Genomic DNA, 12440 nt, shown 5'->3' with positions numbered 1-12440 from the left:
AGGCTGAGACCAACAGAAAGCCTCTTGCCAAAGTCTAGAGAGAACTGACCCTTAAAAGTTTTAAATGAGCGCAGAAAAGCAGCTGGCTATCAGCCTGGCCTTTCCCCCAGGAAACAGGGGGTCTCCCACCACAGCAGATAAATGGGGAAGCCCTACTGCACAGCACAGGGAACTAGATTCAACGTCCTGAAGATGGGAAAGAAGACATGTGTGTACGACTGAATCACTGTGCTGCACACCAGAAACTAACGCAACACGGTAAATCAACTGTACTTCAATTAAAAAAAAGGCAGGATGAGGTTTTGTTCCTCCTGGCTGCTCCTCCCCCCACTCAGAAACCTGGGGTCTGCATCACAGGGAGCCTGGCAGCTCTCCCTTACCGCGTGGGGGTGACATTCTGAGTGGAAATAAACATTTTTTGCAATCTCCATCTTTCAACATTCATTCAGAGACTAGTTCTGGGAAGTGTATGAGACTGGGGGTGTTGGATTTGTTGCATTTTCAAAGGAATAATAATGAAATAAAATGCTGTACCTGGTGCTGTAAAGAAGTGTCCCAGAAGGCACACAGAGAGAAAGGTGCCAACCACCCAGACGTGGAGGTGAAAACTCGGCACAGCGGAGTCGCACCATGAGAACGCTGGCTAGATTATCAGCACTGGGCAGAAACCGGTTCTCATCAACCCACAGATCTGAGAAGATTCCATCATTACCCGTGTCCAATCAGTAGAACCAAATAAAATCTAAACATCGTGTCTGTGGGTGAATCTGAAACTGACTCTCTTTTCATTTCAAAATACGAGTAATCAGAAAAAGAAAAGCTGTCACTGGAAACATGACAAACAATTACACAGAAGACCAGATGAAGGTTCTTCGTCTGAAAATGACCTCCTGCAGGGGAACCAGAAAACATTTTTAGAAAACTGTGTGACGTCCTCAGAAAGAGGCAAGAAGACATGGCTTCTAGGAAAGAAGCGCAGAGAGTCACGAGGAGAGGAAAGGATGGGATGGAAAGACAAGAGTGTGATGAGCAGCAATAGGGATGGGGTGGGTAAATAAGAATAAGAACAAAATCAGAAAATACAGTCAGTTTCATGGTGAGTAACGGAGCGTGAAAGCACACACTGGAATGAGTGAGGAGCTTCCACCAGCCCCGTGTTCTGGAGGTCACACCTGAGATACCCTTCCATAATCTAGAGGAAAAGAACAAGGAAATTAAAATGATGGGTGAGAAGATGGTAGACACGAAGGACAGAAAACATGATTCAAAAACAAACATGATAGAACAAGAACAAAGGAAGCTGAGATAAATCAGAGACTTAATTGAAAACTGCTTTCTTGTTATGAGAAATAGTTGAGCGTGTGGACTGACAAGACTCATTATGTTCTAGGTAAAGAGAAAGAAAAGTGACTCATATCTAGATGCATCCTGAGCACATTTTTGAATTAAGAGAATAAAGAAAAGAATCTTTCAGGCACTCAGGTTAAAAAAAATAAGAACATATTTGCAAAGGAGCAGAAACTAGTCTAATCTCTGACTCCTTTGCAAGGCTAACTGCCAGAAAGCCGTGTGACCCTGTGTACAAACTTGTGATGGAAAAGGATTGTAATCCATGCATTTTATGTCTAACCACGTTGTTATGGATGAATAAAGCCAACAGAAAGATACGCTCAGAGAGCCAAGGACTCAGAAAATAGATCAGTCCATGGTCTCTGCTTGGACATTATTTGAAGACATACACTGACCAACTGATAAAATAATTAAAATTAACAGCCTTTGACAAACTTCTTCTGTATAGCACAGGGAACTATATTTAATACCTTATAATAACCTTTAATGAAAAAGAATATGAAAACAAATATATGTATGTATATGCACAACTGGGACAGTGTGCAGTACACCAGAGATTGTCTCATCGTGACTGACTCTACTTCAATTAAAAAAAATTTTTTTAATTAACAGCAGATGCACAAAGGAGCAGGGTTTCCCCTTACACAGCCGGGGCCCACACTTAGGAATTCAGTGGACTGTGTGTGTTGTCTGGGACTCTGTAGCTCACAGACCACTTAGCTCCTGTGAGAGACACTGTTGGTTGCTACCCAACTCCTTTCCTTCACTTTCCAGTGTCCCTCTGGTTTTGTTCATACCCATCTCCTTACAGAAGCACAAGCTTCAGAGAAAGCTAGCCTCAGAGCCAGACACAGGGTGTGGACTGTGATCGGGCTACCTCCAGTCTACGATCGGTTTCAGTGTGGACGTTTGACATAATCCTGGCCAATGAGACATGGCAGAAGCCTGCAGGTGCAGACTTCAAAGGAGACAGCTCATAGAAGACAGGTTCGCCTTTCCCGGTCACTGCGGTGTCAGGAGGTGCCGTGTCTGGGAACTGCAGTGGTCAGCTCCTTGCCTGGAGAGGAGCTGGCCCGAGGACTATGAGGACCACCCCAGCGCAGGCAGGATGGCAGTGCTGGAGGATGAAAAGAGCAGGGGTCCCTGCTGACACTGCTGATCAGGGCCGGCAGGGTCATGCTAGATGTGTTTGTTATTTAATACAAGTGAGCCAGATTTTTCTGCCGCTCAGAGATAAAAAAGCATGCTAAGTGCCTCCACCCTGAAGTGTTCCCTTCGCTGCTCCTCCGCTGTCCCCACTGTGCTCTCAGTACCAAGAAGCACATTTCTTGAGCCATATCCTTTAACCTACATTTCGTATGGAATCTCTGGCCTTATTTGATGATCGCGTATAACAATAACTGGTGCTGTTCTTGTCCAGATTTTTCTAACAATGGATAAGCTTATTACATAATGAGGACCCTGTGCCAAGAAAATGACTAAACAAAAGGTCTTTTCTCTCCCTGCTCACAAAAGCAGTATTGCGCAGGATGACATAATGAACTTTTTCATTGCTGAGGAACTTGAGAAATGATGTTAATGCATCTTTAAGCCGCACGTTAAATGACCTAACTCACTGGAATTTTTTTTTTAATGAAGAAAGGCAATAAATCATCGAGGGACAGACATTATATATCAGTGAGTGCCTCTCCTTAAATGACATGGCTTGTGAATATTCCTGTGTAAATCGGCGCTTAGAAATCAGCGGACGTCACCTCAACCCAGTGACTGCGCAGAAAGAAACTTGGGGCAACAGCACATCGTTTGGGCGACTCCTTCCGCACGCGGGCCGGGGCGCTGTTTCCCTCTTGCGCTTCCAGGCACCTGTATGCGCCTTTGCCGCAGCTCCTCCTCGCTCGTGAGCAGGCGGCCTGCGTCCCCCAGGACGTGCGCGGCCACCTCGCTTCCCCGAAGGGGCCGGGTGGGCCGTCCTCCTTCCTCTCCGCTCTGAAGGGCGAGTGCGTTGTCTCTCCGGCTCGCGTCCCCCGGATTAGACGCCGGCCTCTGGCCCAGCGGTGTCCACAGCGAGGCCGCAGAGGCGGCGGCCCGGGGCGCCTTCACCCCTGGGGAGCCTGCCGCCTCCGCTCCGCCTGCCTCCGGTGGCTGGTTTCCGAGGCCCCCCACCCCTCCCGGAGTCCCCTTCTGGCTTCTTTCCCGGACTGCATCCTGACTGGAAACGCTCGATTGCTCGCGGTCAATTGGGGGGCTCCCCAGACCTCCCGTCTTCATCCGCGTGGGGGGTCACCTGGCACAGGCGGCGCTCAGAGCGCAAGACCCTTCAGGCGAGAACGCCGGCCCGGCGCGCAGCCTGCCTGTCGCCCTGGCTGTTCGGACCAGCGTGGTCCCCGGGAAACGCGCGCACGGCCCCTGCTACTTCCGCCTGTTCCCTGGCAAGATCCCCGAGGAAAACGCCTTGAATGCGCTCCCGGCCCGCCTGTACCTGGAGGGCGGATGGGCCTGGCTTTGCTCACCTGATGCCCTGGTTCCCACAAGGGCCTCTCCCACTCCCCCCCCACGAGCAGCCGGCCCCCGTTTGACCCCAGGATCGGCAGGGCCGCTCCACTTGGGTAGACTCTGACTGTAACAGGTACAAGTAGGCATTTGTTTGAGGATTTGTTTTGTTGTGGAGGAACAGAGGCTTGACTCAAGTCAGTTCAAAAAAGGGGGAATCAATTTTTACAGATAAACATGAAGGAAGAAGAGGTCAGTGATGGCACAGGAATTCGAGGGCAGAAGCTGTAGTATGGCTGGACCCCGCGGGAGAGGGAACCAGGAGCTGGACATCTGCAGGGAGCAGGGACCACGCTCCTCGGGCAGGGCGCCTGCCTCCTCTGGATGGCCCCCACTCCCCTCCCTAAGCTGACCAGCGTCCTCTTCTTACCCGTACTTTCAAATCCCTATAATTTGGGGATGCCTATGGCTTATCACGGCCGCCTGGGACCCTACCTAATGGCAACTCCTGATACACACGTTTGACTTTTGCCTTCACTATTCATTGGCTTAGTTTTATAACAGCTATACCTTAAACAGATGAGAAGAGAGACTAGAGAGTGACAGCCCCCAAACCCATCATCCAGCTTTCAATTATCACCATTTTGCTAAATTTCCTTTTTCATTAGAATGTTTTAAAGCAAATTCCAGAAATCGTTTCATTTCACTTATACGTACTTTTACTGAGTTTCTGTATTTTAAGATAATTAGATCTTTTCCATCCCAAAGGAATCTGATTGGCCTTATCTCATCATTTCAAGCCTAGCCGTTCAGCTGGACTGTCCACGGGTTGGAAGTCTTTGGGTTAGGTGACCAGCCCAGTCCGATCAATAGTGACTGGGGAGGACTGTAGCCATTGACACAAAATGACTCAAATGGCACTGCTCCACAAGGGCAAGAGCAGAGCAGTTTTCTGCAGAAGGGAACCAGGCAGGGCACACACTGATTAAATCATCCCCGGGTCACAGAGTCGGGATGAAGGTGTGGCAAATGAAGCACTTGGGTCAAGCACAAAATTTAGGGAGAGCCCAAACACTTAGTAATCAAGATAAATAATATCCTGATGCAATGTTTTAAAGGAGTAAAATAACTTCTAGAAAAGCTACGATGAATAAAATATCAAAATGACCAGTGAGGACGGGCTCTGCCCGCACAAGAGCACCGAGCAGCCTGCGCTGAGCGACCGTCTTGTCTGTTTCAGGTCCTCTGCGCTCATTTGGGCATTTACTCCTCACAGTGACCCCATGAGGAAGGTATGATTAAATGCCTCATTAAATTTCTTGATACCTAATTGAATTTTCAGTCTGCTTTTAACAAAGGGCATTTATTGGTGAAATTAAATGTACGGCAACAGAAACTCAGTCAAGACACATACAAAAATGTGACCGGGGTTTCTGTTTTCAACATGTCTTCTTTGCTCTTCCCTTTTCCCGGTTTGCCCAGTTCAGTGACCTAACTTGCTTAGAAAAATAACAAGCCCTTTCCAAAAGAAACAACATTTAAATCAAAGAAAATCCTTACAACAACAGTGCTTTTAACGTGATTGTTTTAAGACTCTGAAATTTCCGACAGGCTGGGTTTTTGGAAACTCGAACTGGGTGCCTCATCACTCGGAGGACCAGTCCTTCAGGGGATTTGAGCAGCTGCATTTGGGAAGCTGCTGGGAGAGGCTGTTTTGCCTTTGAACTATGATACCTCTTCAAAAGAAAGGAGGTTTCCATGGTTATTATTCACACTGGAACCTTAGTGACAGGCAGCTCTTACTAATCGTTTACTTACTCTGCAACTGTGCGTCAGGGGCAGGCATGGTCCAAAGCACGATGCTTGGAACCTGACTAGGAAATAAGACAACACAAATTCCTACCATTGTGAACAAACATTTGATTTTAGTATTATGGCAGAGCTCAGACTTAGGTGTCTGATTTAGGACCTGATTTTACCATGTTTGAAAGAAACAGATAATTTTAATTTGTACAATTATAAGAAAAATAGGAAATACATTCAACCTCAACTGGTTATAGTCTGAATGTACTGGAATATTCCCCAATCAGTGAAAATCCTTAGACCTGCATTATCATTCTCCTAAACATTCTAGCTCATTTCCAAATAATGGCTCGTTCATCTCCCAGCTGAGAATTTAAGGACAGCAGACTTGCTTGTGCTGCATGGTTTGTGGGAACTGGGAAGCCTGACGATTTTCTCTTTCTTCTTCTAAACTGCCTTCCTGAAAACAATTAAAGAAAGCAATAAATAGTTAATGAAATCTTCCCTTTATGATTTTATCATGTGGATGAAAAAGGGTGTTGAATTTTACAACTTTAGTCTCCTTTTCAAATTATTTCTGCTCATAAAATTTAGCCATATGTTATTAGATAACTCTCAGCCGCCCTGTGTGCTGAGACATGCCTTTTCTGCTAATGCGTGAGACTCCAACGGTGGCAATCCCAAAACACAGAGATGTTGTCTCTAATTTTCCAGGTATATAAGATAATTTTTAGGAACTGTCTTCCAGCACTGCTGAAACAAACCTTCATTATGGTAGCTGGTCTTGATTCCTTCATTTACGTTATTCCTTTTGAAATCTTACAAAGACACTTGCTTTCTTGAATAGAAATGTTTTGTCCCCATGGTTATACACTATCTTTGCACTGAAATGTAGCTGCAGCTACAATCAGGAATGAAAGAGGGGACATCACTACTGATCTTAGAGAAACAAAAAGGATTGTAAGGGAATACCGTGAACAACTGTGTGTCAACAAATCAGACAACTTAGATGAAGTGGACAAATTCCTAGAAAGACACAGACTGCAGAAACTAACTCAAGGAGAAGTATAAAATCTCAAAAGACCTATAACAAGTGAAGAGATTAAATTGGTAATTTTAAAACTTTCTTTAAAGAAATGCTCAAGCTTAGAAGAAGAGGGAGAAAGGAATCAATGCAAACCACTACAAAAACCCATCAAATCACAAAGGAAGACAGCAAGAGAGAAGGGAATACAAGAAAACAAATAACAAAATGGCAACAGTAAATCCTTACCTATCAATAATTACTGTAAATGTAAGTGGGTTAAATTCTACAAAGACATAGAGTAGCTGAATGGATGAAAAGGCAAGATTCAGCAATATGCTGCCCCAGAAAGGCTCACTTCAGCTTTAAGGACATACATAGGCTGAACATAGAGAGATGACAAAAGATACTCCATGCAAATGGTAACCAAAAGAGAGCAAGGGTGGCTATACTTACATCAGACAAGAAGGACTTTAAGTTGGAAAATGTCAAACAAGACCAAGAAAATCACTATATAATAATAAAGGGATCAATCCATCAAGAAGACATAACCATTGTAAATATATATGCACCCAACATCAGAACACCTAAATATGTAAAGCAAATATTAACAAAACGGGGCAAGAAATAGACAACATAGCACTAGTAGGGGACTTCGGTCCCTACAGTCAACAATGGACTGAGCATCCAGACAGAAGATCAACAAGGAAATGTTGGACCTGAGCTATGCTTTAGACCAAATGAACCTAACAGACATGAGGAACATTCCATCAAATACATTCTTTTAAAGCACACATGAAACATTCTCCAGGATAAATCATACGTTAGGGCATAAAACAAGTCTTAGCCAATTTAAGAAGATTGAAATCATACCAAATCATACCACAATGGTATGAAACTAGAAATCAATAGCAAGAGAAAATTGGAAAAGTCATAACTACGTGAAAATTAAACAACACGTTTCTAAACAACCAGTGGGTCAAAGAAGAAATCAAGAAAGAAATTTAAAAAAACATCTTGAGAGAGATGAAAATGGGAAGACAACATACCAAAGCTTGTGGGATGCAGCAGCTCTGAGCAGGAAGTCAGCAGCTCTGAGCAGGTAGGGAAGGAAGATGTCTCGAACGAACAGCCTGACTTCACACCTCAAGAAGCTAGGCAAAGAGCAAACCGACTCTGCCTACTCGTTCAGCGATGCGTGGTTTCTTTGACAAGCCTCTTCCACAACGTCGTTTTCAGTGGTGCACAGTGAATACAATCATGTGTTCCCAATTGTTCAATATTCAGGCTATGTCTAATTTTTCCGTATTATAAGCAACGCCACTAACTGTGTCTTTGCATCACTCCAATTTCACAGAAGAGCTTCCTGGAAGTGTGGGTCTGGGTGCATTCGTACAGCTTTCCTTACAGGGTGCCACCAACTTTGTACTGATGGTCTGGGACACACACTTTGCAAACTGAAGAGCCCTTGGGTCCCCAGACCTCCTCCCTGAGGAACATGATAGAACAGAATTACCAGCTTAAAGGAGCTTCGGGTCCAGTCTTCATCTCCTGTTTGAAGCTGTGAAATGACTCGGCCTCTCTGATTTTCAGTGCCTCTGTTTCCCAAGTGAAGCTATGGCGCTTTCCTCCATGCAGTGGAAAAGCCCCTTGAAAAGAGTACGATTTCCCAAAGTACGTGTTACTTAAACCAGAATCCTTAGCGACCAGGCTCTGTCCTTGCAATCATCCTTCACCCTGGAGAAGGAGGAACAAATCTCTCTCGTCTTACAAACCACTTTCTCCTGTTTCATTTTCAATCAAATCTGGAACTTCACTGAATTGAGAACCAGAAACAAGGAGCCAGAGGGCTCATGAGCTAATTGTTGGGAAGAACAAGGTTCACCCGGGTCTGGTGCGAGCAGGCGTTTCAGCCAGGAGGCCGTGGGGGCTGGCGGGGTGGGCAGAGGGCTCTGTCCTCTCAGCCACGAGAGCTTGGCCTGGTGCTGAACAGCGCGTGTGCTGGACTTGGAGATGGCCGGCTGGGCTGAGCCAGCCGAGCCGGGGGGGCTGCCCCGGCCCTCATCCCAGGCAGGGGAAGCTGGTTCGGGCTGCCTCCCAGGGGGCGCCGGGGAGCAGGCGTGCTCAGAACACAGGAGGAAAGCAGGGGTGGTGGCGGCCCCAGTAACTGTGGGCGCAGCCCTTCCTCAGACCTCCCCCCGCACCCGCCACCTCGGGCCTCAGACCTGAGCGCGTCGATATCACTGGGCATGCAACTTTTCTGCATCCGGCTGATGCAGCGGTCCCCACAGAGAGAGCCGAATGTCCTCGTCGTGGTGAATGGAAGCCGTTTACTCGGATGAAGCAGCACTGGGGGCCAGCGCTGGACTTTTCCCTTGTCCAGTCACAAGTCCTCCAAGGACGTGCCGGAAGGCAGTGCTCTCCCAACATACAGAGAGTCACCCCACGGCGTCCAGGCCACGAACTTCACAAAACCCTGAGCAGACTATCTGGGATATGGGAAGAAGCTCCCTGACCAAAACTCAGGGCTCTCCAGGAAATCTCGGGGCCCTTGGTCAATACATTTGGGAAACCTCCACCCCAAGGCACATGGTCTTCATAGCACCCCAAAGGGACCCACAGTTACTTTTTTCTGCAGAGGTCACAGAGGCCCCCCGCTGCATGAGGTCACCTAGCCTCGGGGGCAGGGCGGGATGGCTCCCCGGACTGTCCAGCACCATCCTTCCCTGGGGATGCCCGCTGCCCTCCCTCTGGGGGGGTCTCCCCTGGACCACATTCTGGGATGGTGGCCCTGCATGTGACCCGAGGTCCCGTGGAGGCCACAGCAGCTACAGGGACCCATGGGGCTGCAGGCACATGTGTCATCATGAGCTCAGAGCCCCACCCTCAGGCGGCTGGCCGGATGTCACAAAAGTTAATCAAATACATTAAACTGACTGTTGGGGTGTTACCAACAACAGGCACTGACATCCATCCCTTGGGCTTCACGAGGCAATGAGAGCTGATCTGAGTCACTGCACAATGGGTCCCCATGGAATCCAAGCGTAAACAGGGAGGCGAGGTCTGGCCCACTCCCCTCTGAGTCAGAGCAGGCCTCCCACTGGGGGTCCCCCAGGCCTGGCTGCCCCTCCGCCCTTGTGTGGGGCTCACTGCCCGCAGCAGCTCACCCTCTGGGAGAGGGTGAGGGCAGAGCGATGGCTGCTCAGAGCCCCAGGGCTGGAGGGAGGGGAGAGCGGGCCTTCAGCCCCGGGTGGGTTCCTCCCACACCTCCATCTCCTAGTGGATGAACGTTTCTTCCTCTTCTTTCCTCCTCCTTTCTTTCTCTTCGTTTGCTTTCTCTTTTCCCACATCCAACTTGGGAACAGGAGTTGGCAATACTCAGTTACCCTACAGGCAGACAAGGACAGAAAGTCTAGAAAGATGGAAACATCCCAAGAGTCGTTTGGAAAATACTTGCTATTCTATGATGTACATATACATTGCTCCACGCACAGACGGACACAGAAAGATCGCACCTTGGTTTAGCTTGTTGGCACTTTCTTTGTGGCTTAGTTATCTTGTGAATAGTAAAGGGGGGTCTCTGGGAACAAATACCATCATCTTTTCTTCTTTTCTGAGTTTAGAGGTGCTAAACTCCTGTGGGCGAGGTGAGTTTGGAGGAGCCGTGGCCGGGGTTGTGTGCATGAGGCGAGCCGAGCCTTCAGCCCTAAAGCCGCACCCACGTGCTGCAGTAACGTCCGCGATGGCTGGTGGGCGTGCGTGGTCTCAGCACTGGGAGGCAGCAGGCGAATGCAGGCTTAAAAGCACAAGCTTCGTGATCACACAGGCTGAGTTCAAAGCTCAGCTCTGGCAGTTTCATCCCTGTGATCTCAGGGTTATTCAGCCTCCCCCAGGATCGGTTTTGTCATTCACAGGATAGGTGGTCCCGAGGATGCGGTGAGCTAGCATGAGCAATCCACTTGATACACAGAGTAAGCGTCCAGTGAATGGTAGCTGTCATTTTGCAACATGAATTTTTAAAGCAAACCTGCTGTTCATACTATTAAGACTTGCAACATGATTTGTATTAAGTTTCCTTTAAAATGTTTGCTTGTAAGTAAACTACTGGGTTAAAAAAAAAAACCTAAAAAATTGCTCCTCAGCATAGACAGACCCTATGCTGAGTACTGTTCAATAAGTCAAACAAGCTCTTAGATTAAGAAGGTAAACCTCAACACAGGTATAATTTATTAATTTTTTCAGTTGATGGAATTATTATCATCATCATGGAAGACAATTAAGTTAATATAGCAATTTCATCTATAATTTAAAAAAGCAAAACAGATCTAGAAAGAGCAGGAAACACTTTCCTTACCTAGGCTCTGGTCATTCCCAGCCTAAGTTGACTTCAGCCTAAAGGAGGACCCAAAGGATGGGAAGGGAGAGGTAGCCGACCCAAAGCCGCAGAGGGTGGGAAGCCGGGGGAGGGGCTTCCCTCTTGGAAGAGGCCCAAACAAGAGCTTCCACGGAAGTAAAGATTCACACAGGAAGGGCCTGGAAACCCCACAGCTAAGTGGAGGGCTCCTACTGTGGTCCTGATCCCCCGATGGTGACTGATAACTCCCATTGTGTCCAGGCCTGTGCTTCCGGGCAGGAAATCCCAGCCCCCACGGCAGGATAAGGCCAGCCTGGGAGCGGGTCCTGGGGGGGCATCTCACTGCCACTCCCCCCTCCTGCCGGGGTCAGGTCCGGCTCCCTTTCCCAGGACCTCGGCGGGCCGAGAGGTCAGGGCCGGCGCGGGCTGCCGTGGAGTTCAGCCTCCCCCGTGTGGGGCTCAGTCACTAAAGCCAGGCCTGGGAGCGGAGTGGGGCGCTGGCCGAGGGGAGGGTGTGAGGAGGGTGAAGGATGAGGCGTGAAGTTCACAAGGCGGCTTACGTTTGGGGGTCAGGGTAGACGCTGATTTGAGGGTTAAAATAGGAAGAATTTTTTTCAAATCTATTTTCACTTTTTTCCTGGTTGTAACTATATTTTGGCTAATTTGGCTAGTAAGTGAGGACATAATAAATCAGAGTCTTTGCAAAATCCGCTTATTTTCATGGTGACACAGCCCTGGGAGGCCCAGCGGGACCTCCTCCTGGGGTCCTCCTGGCACATCCTCCTCACGCGTTTGAACCAGAGGCTCAGGTGAGCAGCTCTGCCTGCCGGCCCCCGGCGTGCCCTTGCCTGTGCATTTTAGAGATGGGATGAGGGAATCTGAGAGATTTTTTAATGATAAAATAATAATAAATTCATCCGGGCTGTTGTAACTGCTTTAGATAGACTAATCCATTTAATCCTCATAACAACTCTTTGAGGGAGGAAGTGATTGCTCCTCCGTTTTGCATACATACAACTGAATCACAGGTAAGGCATTTAGCCAAGGTCACGCTTGTAAACGGTGGGGCTGGGACTTGGACACCGGCGGTTTGGCTCCACTGTCCACGTTCTCCCCAGCTACACTATGCTGTCTTTCACTAGATTACAAGTTCATATCTTAATTTTAAAACAAGGATCCAAATTTTACTATAACTGCTTTTTTAAAAATCACATTATTGCTTTTTTCAGAATGTAAAGTTAATAGTTATTGTAGAAAATTTGAAAGCAAAATTTTAAACATCATAAAGAAGAAAATTAAAACTGCCCATCCTCTTGCTGCACAGAAATAACTGCTATGAACATGTTAGTATATTTTTCTCCAGACTTTTCTCTCTGCACGAATACATGTGCATTACTGAGCTAATGCTCTATGTAGCAT

This window comes from Vicugna pacos, chromosome 9 (genome assembly GCF_048564905.1).
Source record: "Vicugna pacos chromosome 9, VicPac4, whole genome shotgun sequence".
In the NCBI taxonomy this organism is placed as follows: domain Eukaryota; kingdom Metazoa; phylum Chordata; class Mammalia; order Artiodactyla; family Camelidae; genus Vicugna; species Vicugna pacos.
Note: the sequence above shows the minus strand (reverse complement) of the source record.